Genomic DNA, 18,220 nt, shown 5'->3' with positions numbered 1-18,220 from the left:
GCCAGAGAGAAAGGTAGAAAGGAGGACTGATGTGGAAATAAATAAACAATTGGGCTGTTGTTCATTCATCTATGCAAGAAGTCATGATTCACAGTATAAAGTTATTAACAGTGAAGAATGAGAGAAGCAGGCAGACTCAAGAAATATTTAGGAGATTAAAAATTAGTTTGCGCCGGGCAGTGGTGGCGTATGCCTTTAATCCCAGCACTCGGGAGGCAAAGGCAGGCGGATCTCTGTGAGTTCGAGGCCAGCCTGGACTACCAAGTGAGTCCCAGGAAAGGAGCAAAGCTACACAGAGAAACCCTGTCTTGAAAAACCAAAAAAAAAAAAAAAAATAGTTTGCTTTAAATTTCAATAAAATAACAGTAATTGTAAGTTAAAAATAAACTGTTATGTCCCATATAAGAAGAATAGGTGTGGGAAAATTGGAGATATTCGGAGAAATTAATTCACTGTGTGTTTTTTTATTTTAAATTATGTATGTCAATATATATGGATTTCTTTTTCCAGCCTCCAAGAAGGAGTACAGTTCAGTATGTGCACATGAGTGACAGTGCCTTCTGGATCTGAAATCCTAGTGGCATGGTTTCAATCCATAACTAATGTTCTGAGAATCACAAGAACTGAGGATGTAATCCCAGCCCATACATAAAGGCTCAAGAGCCAGCCATGCAGAAGTGTTCAACCCATCTCAAGACTGGAATAGTAATAGCATGTTGTCTGACTTTTTATTCTCTTCAGATCTACAGTGGATCAGATAGTGCCCACACACATTTGTGAAGTTCCTCATTCAGTGTACCAATTCAAGTGCTAATCACTCCCAGAAATATTCTCACAGTCATTCCCCCAAGTAGTGTTTACAACCTGTATTGAAATCCTAGTTCATTCTAGCTGATATAAAACTAACCATCATAGCACAGTTGCTATATTCTTGTCCAAACATCTTGTTGATATCTCTGTGCATGGGTTGTCTTCCATTTCACATTTTTAAGCACTTGCCTTAGCATAACATCTTTCAACAGCAATATCCTTAACAGGAAGGAAATGGAAAAGTCCTCTATGTGGGTATCTCTTCATTGTTGAATCGAAAAGAAGACACCTTTAAGTAGGTTCTCTCGTAAAGCCCTGCATAAGTATCTGGGTGATATTTGATGAGGAGATATTGTCATTTACTGAGCTAAGTGAACAAGGAAAAACGGATTTGAGTAGGGGGGAGTGAGTAGCCCTTGAGCACATTGAAATTACTAGTTGCAAAGCTCAGAGCTCACTTTCATTGTTTTAGGACTCAAGATTGAGACTGGAGCACAACCTGAAAGACTGGGCCCAACTAAATGAAGTCACGGTGTTTGTTCAGAGGAAGTCTTTAAACTATACTGCAAGAATGATTAGAAAAGAGCAAGGGAGACTTGGAGGAAGTTGAAGTCCATTCATTTGAGAGACAGAAAAGGAAAGTTCATGGAGGTAAGGATCAAAGCTTGAAGGAATCATGTTTGAATGAATATGTTTGTGTACGGTGTCCACATCCTGTGTATGAATATTCTATTTGTGTGGGCACACCTGTGTGTGTGGGGGGTTACTCCTGCACATGTGTAGAGGCCTGGAATTTATATTGGGCATCTTTGCAACCACTCTTTATTGATTGAGCGTGAACTTTTCTTGAACTGGGAGCTCACCAATTCCAGGAAGTCTAGAGGGCCAGTAGATCTCCCTTATCTTCTCTCTCTGCCTCTTGCTTGCTGGGACTACAGGGTGGCACCTCACCGGTCTGGTTTTTACATGGGATATCAGGGTACAAATCCTGGGTTTTGTGTTTCCCCGGCAAGTCCTTTAGCCGCTGAGTCATCCTCCCCAGCCCAAGATGATATTTGTAAGTGGAAAAGAGGTTAGTGGAACTAAAAGCTTCCCAGAGATCAAATAAGATAGCAAATTCCCTAAAACATCAGCAATTAAACTTCATGGTCACAATGGCTCATGAGGAAAAAATCCTTAGGAAAGTTTTTCTGGAGATGTTTTGTTTATTTTGTTATTATACTATTAATTTTTGATGGAAAATGATCTGAGTTCCCATAGAGGGAGGTGGAAGACAGAGCAATAAGGGTAATCTAAGTAGGCACACATTTTTTTTTTAATTTACACTTGTCAGGAAGCATCTATGCTTGCTTTGAATTTTTAAAGAGCCAGTGCATCCAGCTACTTCAGGTATAGGATGGCCAGGAAAGCCCCCACCTTCTCCCCAGCTATTGCTTTGTAGAGGCCACTTCTCAACATCTACCTTTCCTTATTTACTGTTGGCCATTCTGTGAAGAATGCATTTTTTTTGTATCCAAGTTAACTTTTTGCCATTCGTTTGTTTGCTATTCATCAAAAGAGGACAAAGGAAACGTAAGGAAGGTGCTATGAAAAAGACATACAGTTTCTGAGCAAGATGGTCTGAAACAGAGGCTCAGTTTACGAGGAAGTTACTGTTAAGGAACCATATCCCAATGGGGTAGAAATGTAGCTGAGCTAATAGAATACTGGTACCTGTCTTGCGGTTAGACTCCTAGCACTGTATAAAAATCAGGCACTGGGGCTCATGCCTACAATCTAAAGCTGAGAAGATCCTCAGACACAGAAGGATCAGAAGTACAAGGTCATCTTTATCTACTTAGTGAGTTCAAGGCTAACCTGGGATACATGAAACCTTGTATCAAAAATAAACAAACAAACAAAACAAAACAAAAACACTATAATACACACACACCTCAGGAAAAGGAAAGTTTCTGACCTCAATGTTTTCTCTTCATGCCTGCTGGTAAATCTTTTAAATGCCACAAATGTAAATGAATGTAACGTTTTCTACTCTAGCAAAATTTCAGTGTATTATGTTTTGTATAGTTTTTGTTGCCTGGGAGTACTTTTGTATGGAGGTTCTTCCAAGGTGACCTACTGTACATAAAGATGAAGAAAAACAAGTGCAGACTCTTTTCTCAATACATTTTTAATTAAAATAATTATTTCAATTTCCATTTCACTTTCCTCCTTCCATTCTCTCCCGTGAACCATCCCTCCTTAACACCTCTCAAATTTGCCCCCCTTTCTTGATTTATTATTGATGTGTGTGTGCCTGTAATATATATATATATATATATATATATCCATAAATATATGATTACAACTTGCAGAGTCCATTTCATGTTGCTTGTATACACAAGGCTCCTATTTACAAAGAAAAAAACAGAACTGTCAGGCCAGTCCTCTGCCTGTCTCAATCCTGCCCTCTTGTGCAGAAGAGTGGCACAGCAACTTTCATTTTAAATTGAAACACTTTGCAAACAAGACCCCTTTATAATGCAGGTTTTATTCTGGGTGCCAACAATAACATTGGAGGACCCCTTATAACTATAAAAATTACTTAGAACTTTCTTTACTCATTCTAAAAGTTTAAATTCAATTTCTAAACTCCTCTGTAGGAAGACCAGAGTTCATCATAAAGTACAAATACTTGCATCACTGAAAAATAAATATCATGAATAATTTCTTTAGTGCACAATATTCAATTATTGATTCTGTTCGCCTCCAGCTTCTCCTTAGCATCTAGTGGTAAAAAATTTAGGACACAGTGACTTAGTTTTATGAGCATTATTTACAAAAGTACATTCTCTGCCATAAAAACCTGTAATGTTTCATTCCCAAGCTCTTATTTAATCTTAGTTGTCACTGAGAAACCTTGGGCTATAATTTCACATTTTATAACCTCAGGAAAACTCTCCTTATTAAATTACAGACAGGAGACAGTGCTTTATTCTGTTATTAAAATTGAAATTCCCTAAATCTCATTATATATTCTTACCATCTGCATCTTTTATGATTGTTGTCTAAAGACATTTTCAGGAAGTCTCAGCACTGATATAAATTCCCCAGATTTTACCATCTGATTTTGTGGTTTTTCAGAACAAAAGTTCTTGTCTTCATTTAAAGGAACAGTTACTCTATCATGATGCCTAAGTGTAAATGCTTCTCATATGGTCCAGAATGAAGCTTCCCATAATGAATGTGGGTACAATAAAACATCAGCCACAGTAAGAATATTTGATACAATTATATTTTAATGAAGCGCTTAAATCAATAGAAACTTATTGTAGCCTTTGATTATGAAACAACTGCTGCTTTTCTATTGAAAGGTAAATCATTGTATCTCTGACTTGGGACATGGTTCCTTTGTTGAAGAGTCTGAATCCCCTTTTGCCTGCTCATTTGATCAATGATCTGTTCCTTCTGAGTCTCAGTGTGGGAAGTCATTATTGTATTTCAGCTTCTGCAGGGAGAGATCACATTAACCTCTTTGCCACTGCTATAAAAAATACCTTATGGCAGGTAATAGATGAAAAGCCCACATCTTTGCAGGCCTAAGGTCTAAAATCAGGTAGTTCAAATTGTTAAGGACCCTGGTGGAGGCTTCCAACAGATGGGATCATGACAGAAGCATATGTCAGAAGGATCACGGGGTGAGCAGGAAGTCAAAGGGCAGGAGACCTCACTTCCTCTTGTATATCAATCATTTCACTCTCAAAGATGTAACTCATTCCAGAAGACCAACACTGGTTCCTTCTGGGGGCAGTTCTCTCAATGACCTCCCTTCTGACTAGATCCTACCTTTCAAAGGCTCCACTACTCTTTTTTGTGTTTATTCTCTTAAACAATACATCGCAACCATAGATTCATGGCCATCCCTCCACATCTCCCACATACACTAAGACCAAGCACAAATGCTCAGATCAAGGCTGGGTGTGGGATTAGGAGGAAAGGAATCCCAAGAGGAGACAAAACAATCAGAGATACCACCACTCCCACTGGCAGGAGTCCCACAACAAAAACACCAAGCTAACAATCATAACATATATGCAGAGAACCTAGTGCAGACCCAATCGGGCTCCACAGTTGCCAATTAGTCTCTGTGAGGCCCCAACCCTGCTTAGTTGATTCCAAAGGCCGTGCTCTACTGGTGTCCTCACTCTGTCTGGCTCCCGCAATTCCTCCTCCCCCTTTTCCACAGGTTTCAAAGGGCCTAGACTTGATGGAAACCTCCAACTTAGGCTGTCTCCACTTAAAAATGTCTGGTTTGGGTCTCTGTATCCACTTCCATCAGCTGCTGGAAGAAGCCTCTTCGATGATAACTGATGACTACTCTTAATAGAGCCAACTTTTCCAGACTTGACTTTTCAAGGGACCCAGTCAAACTCAGTAAGCTCCAACAAGGAATAGATGGTAACTTAAGACCTCCTCCAGTTTTGACAAATGTAATGACCCTCCAAAATCTAAAGTTAGTTAAAAACAATGAAACTTCCATACAAATGATAATTCCAATTGGATTTTCCAATCTTTCATTACAAACACATGACTAATGAAAAAATCAACACATTAAAAATTGTGCACAAACTGCTGATTTTTGTTGTTATCATTATTTTTTTTTTTTTTGAGATAGGTCTTTTCCTGTAATCCAGGCTGGCCTGGAACTCACTATGTATCCCAAGCTGTTCTCAGTTCCTGGCAGTACTGTCAAGTTCTGGGATGACTGATGTGAGCCACCATGTTGGGCCTGAATGTTTTTAAATAAATGGGTTATGTGAGCATATTTTACATTATTGTAGAATAGGTTTTCTCTCATCTGACTGTTTATTCAAATTTCTGGCAAGTATATATATATATATATATATATATATATATATATATATATATATATATGTGTGTGTGTGTGTGTGTACACATATATGTTTATGTGTGCATATGTATGTATGCATACATGAAACCTTATCAAATCCTCAAGTAACATATGCTTCCCACCTTGTTTATGGAGAGTTAAATAATGAGCTAATGATCCTACTCTTCCAGGATATAAAAAGTGAAAACCATCCCATTGGATATGTCCAGCATCTCTGAGAACCTCATTAACATTGTTGAACCTTTAAGGGTCAGGGAAGTCACACATGATTTCATTCTTTCTCCAATGTACTACAGATACATGTAATTGCTATAAAAGCTTTACAAAATTACCCACCCAAAAACTCAGTTACATTAGAAAGGGAACAAATGTCAGGAGAAAAAGAACTAAGGCTATTTTATAATCAGTAAACCACAAGATGCCTAGGAAAAAGGTGTATAAAGTTATTTCCTGAGACAATCTTGGCTTTGCCATTGCTTGCAGTATTACATAAGCAACACACATAAGCATGATGGACACCCGTCTCATCGGATATAATTCCACTCTTATGCCACTTCGAACTCTTTCAGTTTTATCATATAGCTCAAAAGTTCTCTAAGAGCCACACTTCTCTAAACAGTTACAAATGTTTTTTAATGTGTTGGGATATGCATGCAATGATCATGTGTATAAAACATAGAATATATATATATATATATACATATCATGTGTATAAAACATAGAACATATATATGTATATATGTGTGTATGTATATATATATGTATATATATGTGTGTGTATGTATATACATATCATGGGGATTTTTAAAGATATCTATATCAGACTAGTAAAAAATGTGCTACTTCTTCATACTACATGATTCAAACGAAAAAATTAAAGACAGTCTTAAGAAAGGTACTCACTTCTAATTTATATGACTTTTAAATAACATAATTTTGCTTTTTTCTCAAGATATTTTGACTTGACCATGACTTTAAATGGTCTTAAAATATATTTTATGTTAATGTGACTATAAATAATTCCTAATAATGCCTTTGAATGAAAATCTCTCTGAAAATTTACTATTTTTCAGAGAACAAAAAGTTGCAACAGACAGGAAAACTGCAATTGTTCTGAACAACTACAGTGATAGTCTTAAAATCCACCTGAGACAAACTCACTGACTCCTTCATTTATTTGCTGCCTAAAACAACTGAAAAACTGGACAAGGGGATCAGGGAGATGGCTCAGTGAGTCAGAATGCTTGATGCAGAAGTATGAGGAACTGAGGTTAAATTCTATCATCCATGCAAAAAAACCTGACCTGGCCACACGAACACTTGTAACCTCAGAACTATGGTGGGGCAGAGCCAAGACAGTCACTGGAGCTTACTGGCTGCCATCTAAGCTCTAAGCTCAGTAAGTAACCCTGTCTCAGTGGAACAAAAGAAAGTACTACACCCAACATCCCTCTCCCTCCCCACACACACTCAAAAAACCCATACAAATATACTGTATACTCCCATATACACAACAGAAATTGAATTAAAATTAAAAATTAAGCAGGAATATGGCACATTAAATGTACGTCGTCTGCAACTAACTGCACGGAAAATCCACAGCATTGTGCTATTCTGTTGTGACTTCACCTTTTATGCAACTATGTTGAGCAACAATGGAGCCTTTAAGAAGGACTAGTGCTCTTCCCATGGGTGTGAGTACTTATCCTCATGGAATCTGACTGTTCATTATAGGATGTGATTGTGAAAAAGGAATCTTGACACTTTTGTCTCTCTGCCCCACACTGCCTCCAGCACATGCCTGCTTCTTGCTTTGGTTTGCCATAATGCTGTTCAGTGCAAGCTCCTAGACAGAAGACAAATGGATGACAGTACCATGGTCATTGGTTTCCATCCTACAAACTGTGGGCTGTAAGCATTTTCCTTAGAGAGTACCTAGCAGTGGCTGTATTGTGAGAGAAAAAAAAAAAAAGAATAAAGTGGAACAAGATATCAACTATGTCTTAGTTAGGGTTTACTATTGCTGTGAGGAGATACCATGACCATGGCAACTCTTATAAACAAACCTTTAATTGAGGGAGCTCGCTTAGAGTTCAGAGGTTCAATCCATCATGGCAGTGAGCATGGCAGTGTGCAAGTAGACATGGTGCTGGAGAAATAGCCAAGTGTTCTACATCTTGCGGGCAACAGGAAGTTGACTGACACACTGGGTCATATCCTTAGCATAGGAAACCTCAAAGCCTTCCCCCACAGTGACACACTTTCTCCAACAAGACCATACCCACTCCAACAAAGCTACATCTCCTAATAGTATTACTCCCTATGAGATTATGGATCATGGGGCTCTGGGGACCAATTATATTCAAACTACCATAAACTACATACTGTTCCCATGAACAGATTCAAACATACACTCATGAACACTGTACAGGAAAAAGAATGAAAATATATCATGTGAACACTAATAAAAAGAAAACTGGACTAGTGATATTAGTAAATAAGATCTCAAAATAATGAGTATCAGTATGAATGTAAATATGATCCTTTCTCAACCCATAAAGACAACAAACATTTTTTTACCTGATGACAGGACATTAGAAGGCAGGAAATCAATAGCAAAAATAAATAGATGATAAATTTAAATTTTAAATACCACTTTCTTAAATGATAGAAAATTGAATTAAAAATCATTAAGGCTTTGAAGATTTGTACACTATAAAACCCAAATAGCAATACAGAGATTTAGTTAGCCAACCAAAACTTACAAAAATAGTGAACATATTTTACAAAGAATCAACTATAGTCCTTTTCAAATTATTTTTCTTCAATAACCATAGAAGAGGAGAACATATTTCTTAACAAATTCTATAAAGCCAGTACCACCCTGGTGTACAGCAAGCCAAATATAGTACAAGATTATTAGAACTTATGGACTGAAAATTAGAAATATAACTAAAAAATATCCTCCACAAAATACTAAATTTACTTGCCTATTTAAAAAGCTCTTAATAAACAAACAGGATTTATCCAAAGTACACAATCAATCTAAACTGCATTTCATAGGATAAAACAAAAGATCAGACAGTTGATTAAATAGACCTAGAAACATACTGAGCAAACGCCAGAACTCCTTCACAATAGGAAAACACTAGTGAAAAACTAAGACTAGAGGTATAGTTTCTCAAGCTTGTATCTGTGGGACACACATCTAACATCATATTCATGTATGAAAATATCATATTCATGTGTGAAAGGCTGAGAGTTTACTTCTAAGACTATGAACCAAACAAGGATCCCTGTTCTTCTCAATGCTACATAACATGGTTGTGGACATTTTAGAACAATAAACAAGAAAGGAATAAAATAAAAGACAATCACTCAGAATAAGAAGTAAAATTACACATGCACATGTATGTCTTGGTTGGGTTTTATTGCTGTGAAGAGGCACCATGACCGTGATAACTCTTATAAAGGGAAACATTTAAATTAGGGCTAGCTTATCATTCAGAGGTTTAGTCCATTATTGTCGTGGTGGGAGACATGGTGGCATGCAGGCAGACTTGGTCTGGGAGAAGTAGCTGAGAGTTCTACATCTGGATTTACAGGCAACAGCAAGAGGCTGAGGCAAACTGGCCGGGGTTGAGCATCTGAGACCTCAAAGCCTGCCCCAGTGTCTTAGTTAGGCTTTCTATTGCTGTGCAGAGACACCACGACCACAGTAACTCTTATAAAGGAAAACATTTAATTGAGGCTAGCTTACAGTTTGATGGGTTTATTCCATTGTTTTCTTGGGGAGAACCATGGCAGCATGAAGGCAGACATGGTGCTGGAAAAGGAGCTGAGAATTTTACATCTTGATCTGCAGGCAACAGGAAGTGAACTGTCTCCCACATAACTTGAGCATATGATACTTCAAAGCCTACCCCCATAGTGGCACACTTCCTCCAACAAGGCCTCACCAACTCCAACAAGGCCATACCTCCTAATAGTGCTATTCACTATAGGCCAAGCATTCAAACACATGAGTCTATGGGGGCCATACCTATGTAAACCACCACGCCCAGTGACACACTTCCTCCTTCAAAGTCATACCTACTCCAGCAAGGCCATTCTTCCTAATAGTGCCACTTCTTGTGAGCCTATGGGGGCCATTTATTTAAAACCACCATATTTCACTCCTTGGTCCCCATAAGCTTGTAGCCATATAATAATGCAGAAATGCATTAAGTCCAAATTTAAAAGTCCTGCATATTCTATAAAAGTCCAATGTCTCTTCTGAGACTCATGGCAATTTCTTAACAGTAACCCCCTGTAAAATTTAAGTAAAAAAGCAGGTCACATGCAATGGCACAGGATATTCATTACTGTGCCAAAAGCAAGTAAAGGGAACATAGTGAGGAAACACTGGATCAAAGCAAAAACAAAAATCAGCTGGGCAAACTCCAAACTCTAGAACTCCATGTCTGATGTCAAAGCACTCTTCAGATCTCCAAATCTTTTCAGCTTTGTTGGCTGTAACACACTTCTTTCTCTTGGACTGGTTTCTCTCCCTGTTAGCAGTTTTCCTCAGTAGGTATCCCATAACTCTGGCATCTCCAACACTTTTGGGGTCTCCAAGACAATCCAGGCTTCACCTTCATAGTTATTTACAATGGCTTCTCTAGGCCTCCAAGAAGGGACACCCTTGGCACATACCTGACCCCAGTGGTTTTCCTTAGTCTAAGAGGGAGATTCCATAAACCCTTTCTTCTATTCCTGACTCTAAAGCCAGAACTATGTGGCTGATGTCATCAAGTTCTGCTGCTTGCTAGGGTGGGAACATGGCCCCCTCCTTAAGTTACATCTTTACCAGCTTTCTGTTTTTGATGGTTTTCTTCACTGTCTAAGTTTGGTTGTCCTGAAACTCGTTCATCTACAAACCAGACTGGCTTCAAACTCAAAGATCCGCATGCCTCTGCCTCCGGAATGCTTGATCAAAGGTGTGTACCACCACACCTAGCTTTAAACTTTTCTTTAATCTGTTTAGCTCCTTGAACATGGGACTTAGCTCCATTCCAATTCCTGGTGGTCCTTTTCTCCTCAATCTGTATATTTTGTACTTTTCTTTGCTCAGCTTGTTTCTTTTCATTATAAACCTGCATACGCATGAGCACTAGTAACCACTTGACAGAGTTGATACTGTCCTATTTTGAGCTTTCCTCTGCCAAGACAATGAACACAAAACTTTTCGATTTAGACTCAGGCAGATTTTTTGGACAAGGGCAAACAGCAACCACCCTTCTTCACCAAAATATAATAAGAATGATCTGTAGGTTACATATTATATTCTCCTCTGAAACCTCTTGAGCCAGGTACGCATATTTCAGTTCACACTCCACACCACTGTCTTCCATACTCCTACTAGTGTGGCCTGTTAAGCCCCACTTAAAGCATTCAGCTGGTTTCCTAACCCAAAGTCCCAAAGTACACATTCCTCCAAACAAAAGCATAGTCAGGCCTAAAACAGCAATAGCCCAATCCCTGATACCAACATCTGTTTTAGTTAGGGTTTGGATTGCTGTGAAGATACACTATGAATATGGCAACAGTTATAAAGGTAAATATTTAATTGGGGCTAGTTTACAGTTCATAGGCTCAGTCCATTATCATCATGACAGGAAGCATGGTGGCAGGCAGGCAGACATAGTGCTGAAGAGGTACTTAAGAGTTCTACATCTGGATCCATAGGCAGAGGAAGAGACACACTGGCTGGGCTTGGGCATGTGAGACCTCAAAGCCTGCCTGCACTGACACACTTTCTCCAAAAAAGCCACACCTACTCCAGAAAGTCCACATCTCGTAACAGTGCCACTCCCTGTGAGCCTATGGTGGCCATTTCTTTCAAAACACACACACACACACACACACACACACACAGAGAGAGAAAGAGAGAGACAGAGAGAGACAGAGAGACAGAGAGATATCTATATCTATATCTATCAAAATATATATCTGTGTGTGCATATATATATATATATATATATATAGAGAGAGAGAGAGAGAGGATAGATAGATGATAGATATAGACAGATATTTGAAGATGTCCTTCTCTACATGTGAAAATTTCTAAAAGAAATCTATATTCATGTACACATACATTCAGTCATACACAAAACACCATTAGACACTGCAAACTAATTCAGCAAGGTTGCAGAGTACAATCTTAATTACATAAAACATTGTGTATGCATTGCATTTGCATAAACAAATAACAACAAAAATGTAAAGTTAAAGAAACAATTCCAGTAACAGTAATAGCATTAAAGTAGAGCCCACAGTAATTTAACTAAGAAAGTTTACAGCATTGTACTGAGAACACAAGAGATTGATAAAATTTTAAGAGAAGCTAAGTAGGTAGAATGAATGCCTTGTGTTCATGGTTTGAAGAAGCGCTACCCATTTTTCACACTGTCATCACCAAAATATCTGAGGGAATTAATGAAAGTATCAAAGATTTATTTTGGTTCATAATATCTGCTATTATGACACAGGAGGGTGTAGCAAGGGTGATCATCTCATTGTAGATGAGAAGAGGGCCAGGAATGAGAAAGGGACAGGACAGTCCTCAAGAACTGCCCCAATGCCCTGCTTCATCAAGTGAAATCCCCCACCTCCTAAGTTGTGCCAGCTAGAGAGATACTTCATACCCAAACCATAAAGACAGGCAGCACAATGAGATGGTGCTGCTGTCTACACTGATCTGCACATTCTCAGCAATTACTGTAAAATCCCTATGGCATTTTTTTTTTCAGAACAGCTCACAGCTGCTCCTGAAATACATATGGAAATATAAGTCATCCTAAACAGTTTAGTCAAAACAGTCTTCCAAAAGAACAAACATGGAAGATGCACATTTCCATATTTTAATCCTTACTACAAAACTATCATAAACAACATATTGTTATTCTGACATAAAGACAGACACGTAGAATTGAGAGCCTGGGCATCTATGACTGAGAGATTTTCAAACAGTACATCAGGACCATTTCATGGAGAAAGAATCATCTTTTCAATGCAGGTGTGAGACAACTCAGCTTATAAAAGGAGGAAGCTAGTTGTACCCTTGTCACATATTATATTTAGCAATTATCTCAAAGATCTCAATGTAAATACTAAAACTATCATTTGTAGAATGAAAGACAAATGTAAATCTCCATGTCCATGAATTAGACAGCCTCCTCAGACAGTATACCAAGAACATCAGACAATGAAAAAAAAAGATGTCGATAAATTTTATTCCATCTAATTTTTATTTATTTGTTTATTTATTTATTTATTGTTTTTCGAGACAGGGTTTCTCTATGTAGTTTTGTGCCTTTCTTGGAACTCGCTTTGGAGAACAGGCTGGCCTTAAATTCACAGAGATCTGCCTGCTTCTGCCTCTTGAGTGCTGGGATTAAAGGTGTGCGCCACCACCGCCTGGCATATTCCATCTAATTTTAAAATGCTTTCTGCTGCAGAGGATACTACCAAGAAAGTAGAAAGATATACCATAGAATGAAAAACAATATTTACATAAGGGTCTAGTATGGATGATGTATTTTTAAAACAAACAAAAAAGCCACTTGCTGGGTATAGTCAAACAAATTTGCAATATCAGCATATAGAGGGCAAAAGCATCTTACCTCTGTGAGTTTGAAGCCAGTGTGTTCTAAAACATGGATTCAAACCATCCAGGAATACATAGTGAGACCCTGTCTCAAACAAACAAAACCCTCTTACAACTCCAAATAAAGAAAATATCATAATTTTAAAAGTAACATGAGATTTTAGAAGATAGTTCTGTGAAGAAGATGTAGAAACAGCCACTAATGACAGAAAAGGATGTTCAAACATCATCAGTCTTTAGAGAAAATGGGATCAAAACTCCATTCGCAAGTACCTCATATCAAATGTTTCCTTTTATTACATCCTTTGTGTATCTACAATCCCTTTGCAACATCCTTTTTCTCTTGTTAGGTAGCTTTCCATTCTCACTGCATCTCTATCCTTCATGTGCTAATTTATATATGAGGTCAGTTAATGTTGAGCTTCAGTCTTCCTTAAGAACACATATTTAAACTGGGGTTCTGTCTTGTTTCTATTGCTTCAAAGAAACACCATGACTGAAAGCAAGTGGGGAGGAAGGTTTATTTGGTCTATAACTTTCAAATTGCTGTTCATCACTGAAGGAAGTCAGAATAAGAACTCAAATAGGGCAAGATCCTGGAGGCAGGAGCTGATGCAGAGGCCATGGAGGTGTGCTGCTTCCTGGCTTACTTCTCCTGGCTTGCTCACCCCACCTTCTTATAGAACCCAGGACCAACAGCACAGAGATGGCACCAACCACCATGGGCTGGGCCCTCCCCATTGATCACTAATTGAGAAAATGCTGTAATAACTGGATCTCACAGAGCCTCTCAACTGTGACCCCTTTCTCTCTGATGATTCTATAGTTTGTGTCAAGTTGACACACAAAACCAACCACTACAGATTCTAAAGCTATCTATTATGACTAGAAGACTGATTTTTCTTACTTCATCCCAATAAACCATCATCTAAATTTAAATAAACAGAAGGGTCAGTTAAAATAACCAATGGCTGAGAAATATCTACTAAAAGCTGATTGATTGGAGCCCAGTTAAACTTTTGAGCTGTATAATACAGAGTGGGTATAATCTTCATTTGAAGCACGTGGAATTTGTGTGTTAACATGCTCTTTGTGCTGTTAAGAGCCATCTATAAAAGCATTAAAAGCATGTGTATAGGATTTTAAAATGTAACTTTAGGCAATACCCAGGAAATATTTTTATAAATTCTTAAAAGGGGGATTTTTTTTATAGCTCCCAAGTAATATTCTAATTCAACTTGGCAAATGTTAACAGTGTGGAACAAACAACTTACCTGCATTTTATTTAGTATAAAAATAATTTTTGTAGGCTCTTTAGCAGTAGGAGATTATGTCTATGAGCTACCACCTTAGCAGCCACATTGCTTAATAAGCTAATAACCTCCTCTGTTTCAAGTGTTACATTTTTATAGAATTTAACCAAGAGTTTCCAGAAAGTAGCTTGAGAGCAAAGCCAAATCCTCAGTAGTGATAATCAGATAAGAGTGTACCCAAAGATATTATAAATTTTGTTCTTTTAGTTTATTTACCATGAGAAATTAAACATTCATTTAAGCATTAATTAGATGATCAAGAGAAGAGAACATCCTCCATATAATAAATGACTCATACCTCTGGAAATTTAAACAGCATTGACTTAGTACTTTATGCCCTAGTTGTGATTGGGCTTGTTTTAATTTCTTTCACCTATGAAGGGACCACTGATATTTGTAGCTGAAGTTTTCCTGGTCCTGCCTGGCCCACGGTCAGGACAAATCTCTCTCACCCACCAGTCCCACAGCCAAGTAAACACAAAGACTTATATTACTTATAAACTGTTTGGCCATGGCAGGCTCCTTGCTATCTAGTTCTTATACCTTAAATTAACCCATTTTTATTAATCTGTACCTTGCCACGTGGCTCGTGGCTTACCAGTATCTTTACATGTTGCTTGTCATCGCAGTAGCTGGCAGCGTCTCTCTGACTCAGCCTTCCTGTTCCCAGAATTCTCTTCTCTGCTTGTCTTACCTATACTTTCTGCCTGGCTACTGGCCAATCAGCATTTTATTAACCAATCAGAGCAACACATTCACAGCATACAGAACATCCCACAACAGATATTGAGTTGTTCAGGCTATTAGGAGAAAAAAAAAAATAAAGCAACAACAACAACAAAAAAAAAAAAAAAAAAAAACAATTCCCAGTAAGGGACCTTTAATATTGAGTTCATCCTGCTACAGGGAAAAACAAAAACAAAAACATTTAAACAAAATCAAGCAAAACTAGAAGCTCTGGGCCAGCTGTATCAGCTCATGCTACAGGTGTGGCATTCAGCGACTCTGGCTTTGGAACTCAACTGCTGCCACCCTTCACTGGCAGGCCCTTAGCTGAAAGAGCAGCCAGAGAGCCCTGCACTCCAGCTGACATTAAGTTTTTCCAATCTTTTGGAATAATCTTATTTTGAGTAGCCCAATTATATAAAATCTGCCTGTCATAGAATGAATGCAGTCCATCTGCCACCACTGCTTCTTTAAATTGCTTCAGATCTGTCATCCCCATCAGTTTCCAACTAATCTAAATGTAAACATTTCCCATTTTTCTGCCAGGGAGATCCATTTTTTTTTTTCTTGATTAAACACATTCCCAATTCCACCGGGAAAGGTCTTTTTTTCTTGACTTATTCTTTGTCTCAAGAGCCTTCCCATTCGTACATATTTCTGCTCCTGACATGGGAAATGTCCCATGTCCCCACCAAATCCTGGAGTCTTGAAGCAACTGTTATCTTCAGTCCTGGAGTGTCTTGATCTCTCTTTTTTCTGAGCCTACAACATTGGGAGCCGAATGTCAAGTGTTTGGTGTGCTAGATCATCAGAAGAGAGTCACTCCAAGATGAATTTTAGGCCCTCTGGCAGGAGGGAGGAACAGTTTCTGTGAACTGAACCTTAAACAGCTATGCCAAGGCTTATTTATTGATTGTTACACAAAAGTTTGTTTTGGGGTAAACAAGTTCCTCATACCAAAGTACCTGATCTAATCTATATGTTTTCTGAAGGAAAGCATCATACCCCCCCCCCGCCACTTCCATGTCCTTAATGTGTATTGTTTTCAGTACCCAGTAATTCAAGAGCTCCAGGTGCACCAGGATAGTCTTGTGACCAAAGTCATGCAAAGGTTGCAAAGTTCCTGTGGAAAAATAATTCTATAGATAACAGAAACCATTGTTTTCCACAATGACTTTTTAAGGTCAAAGTACTTCTGGAAAACAACTATTCATTACAATGTTTACCCTAGATACAGCGAAAACAACTGTTTCAGTCTAAGGTTTAACCCAGGTGCAATGATTCTACTAGATTCTTACAACAACTTTCAACAAGTTAGAATGTTGAAAACACTTAGGAAAAACCGTCAAGGAGAAAAATCTATTTAAAAAAATGTTATTCGTGCACCAGTAACACTGCAATAATACACAATAAAAATCCTTTTGGTAAAAGCTGATGGTACTGAAAAAAGCTAACAATTGCTTTTTAAAATTAGCTTAAGTCAATGAGATCATAAGAAACCCTGTCATTGTCAATACACTGTTCTGTGAGTTCGCATAAGAGCAGAACATCTTGATTTGCCGAGAGGATTTACCAAGACTGCTATTTGACCCAGTCTGGATTTACAGTGAGGGTACCTGACTTCAGTAGTCTAAAGAAATAGCACACTATATTTATCTTAATTTTGGAGTATCTAGGGAAACAGGATCCTGAATCAGCTTGCCACCCAATGCTAGTAGTGAGTGTGTTGTTCCTAGTGGAGACTTCAATAGTTTTTAATGAAATATTCTGAGAACAAAAGTTTCTCCTTTTATTTTGTCTTGTTTCTGCTGCATACTTAGTAACTTTTTCCTTTACAAAAAACTGTGACAGCCATTCAAAGTTTATGTTGATTTCTTCTACCCCTGAGAATCATTCAGCACAATTCACACAATACTATAGTCTCCTGGGGTATCTTTCTGAGAGCCTCCTGGGTCTCCTTCTGATAGTTTTCAGGTTTCCTCTCTGCAGACCTAACTTTGATGGGATCTTAGGATTCAAAGTAGTCACTGTGTTTTCAAAAGTATGAACTAAGTTCTCAGAAAAGAACACTGCACCTATTTTAAACCTTCAGAGCCGATTATAATTCAATCATTATAGGAAGTAGAAATGTTGTAAATCCAGAGCCAAATTATCTTGGGGTGTCTCAACCTTTTACATAAGCCTTATATCTGAACTAACATTCTCGTGACTGGTAAGGAAAATGCTCTTAGAACAAACTGGCAGAAACAGAGGCTAGGACTATCATCAGGAAGTGTCTGACATTTGGCATACATAGCAGAGATCTCCCATTCTGCTGTAACTGCCTATGTGATGTTTCCACCAGCGTCTTTGGAACGCATATTGATTTAAAAACAAACAAACAACAACAACAACAACAAAACTCCATGAAATTGTTGCCCGGTTGGAACACAGTATTTTGGTTAACTGGAATCTTGTTCTCTAGCCATAGCCATCCCTGCTTGGCTCCAGAATAAATTCTTTCTTACTCCCTTTAAGTTGGGAGCTACTTTACAATGCTCAAAAACAGTAACTATTCAACTACTATTCAACAACTGGGGTGATTGTAGTAATCAAGTAGTTCACCTTATCATGGGCGGGCATTACAGGCCTACAGGGAATCTACCTACCGCAGTTCAAACTCTGGAAGAATTAATGAAAAAGAGTAGTAGCAGGTGGGTACCCCAAGAACTGAAGACTCCCCCCACGGGCCCCTACCCCCATGTGGAAAGGTGGTTCTGCCCCAGGTGAGTGGCGCCTACTCTTCCTGGCATCTACGTGGGCAGTGCGCTTGCGCAGCGTCCTCCCGGGTCC

The 18,220-nt window shown here is 38.3% G+C and overlaps 1 long non-coding RNA gene across 1 annotated transcript; it reads left to right on the top strand.

The window, feature by feature from the left end:
- Positions 1–654: 654 nt before the first annotated feature.
- Positions 655–7,514, top strand: LOC143267620 (uncharacterized). Its single transcript, XR_013042943.1, has 3 exons — positions 655–705; positions 1,283–1,461; positions 6,775–7,514. It is a non-coding gene; the product is annotated as an uncharacterized LOC143267620 (long non-coding RNA).
- Positions 7,515–18,220: the final 10,706 nt, after the last annotated feature.

Source organism: Peromyscus maniculatus, chromosome 10 (genome assembly GCF_049852395.1).
Source record: "Peromyscus maniculatus bairdii isolate BWxNUB_F1_BW_parent chromosome 10, HU_Pman_BW_mat_3.1, whole genome shotgun sequence".
Lineage (NCBI taxonomy): Eukaryota > Metazoa > Chordata > Mammalia > Rodentia > Cricetidae > Peromyscus > Peromyscus maniculatus.
Note: the sequence above shows the minus strand (reverse complement) of the source record. Positions and strands in the feature narration are given on the sequence as shown.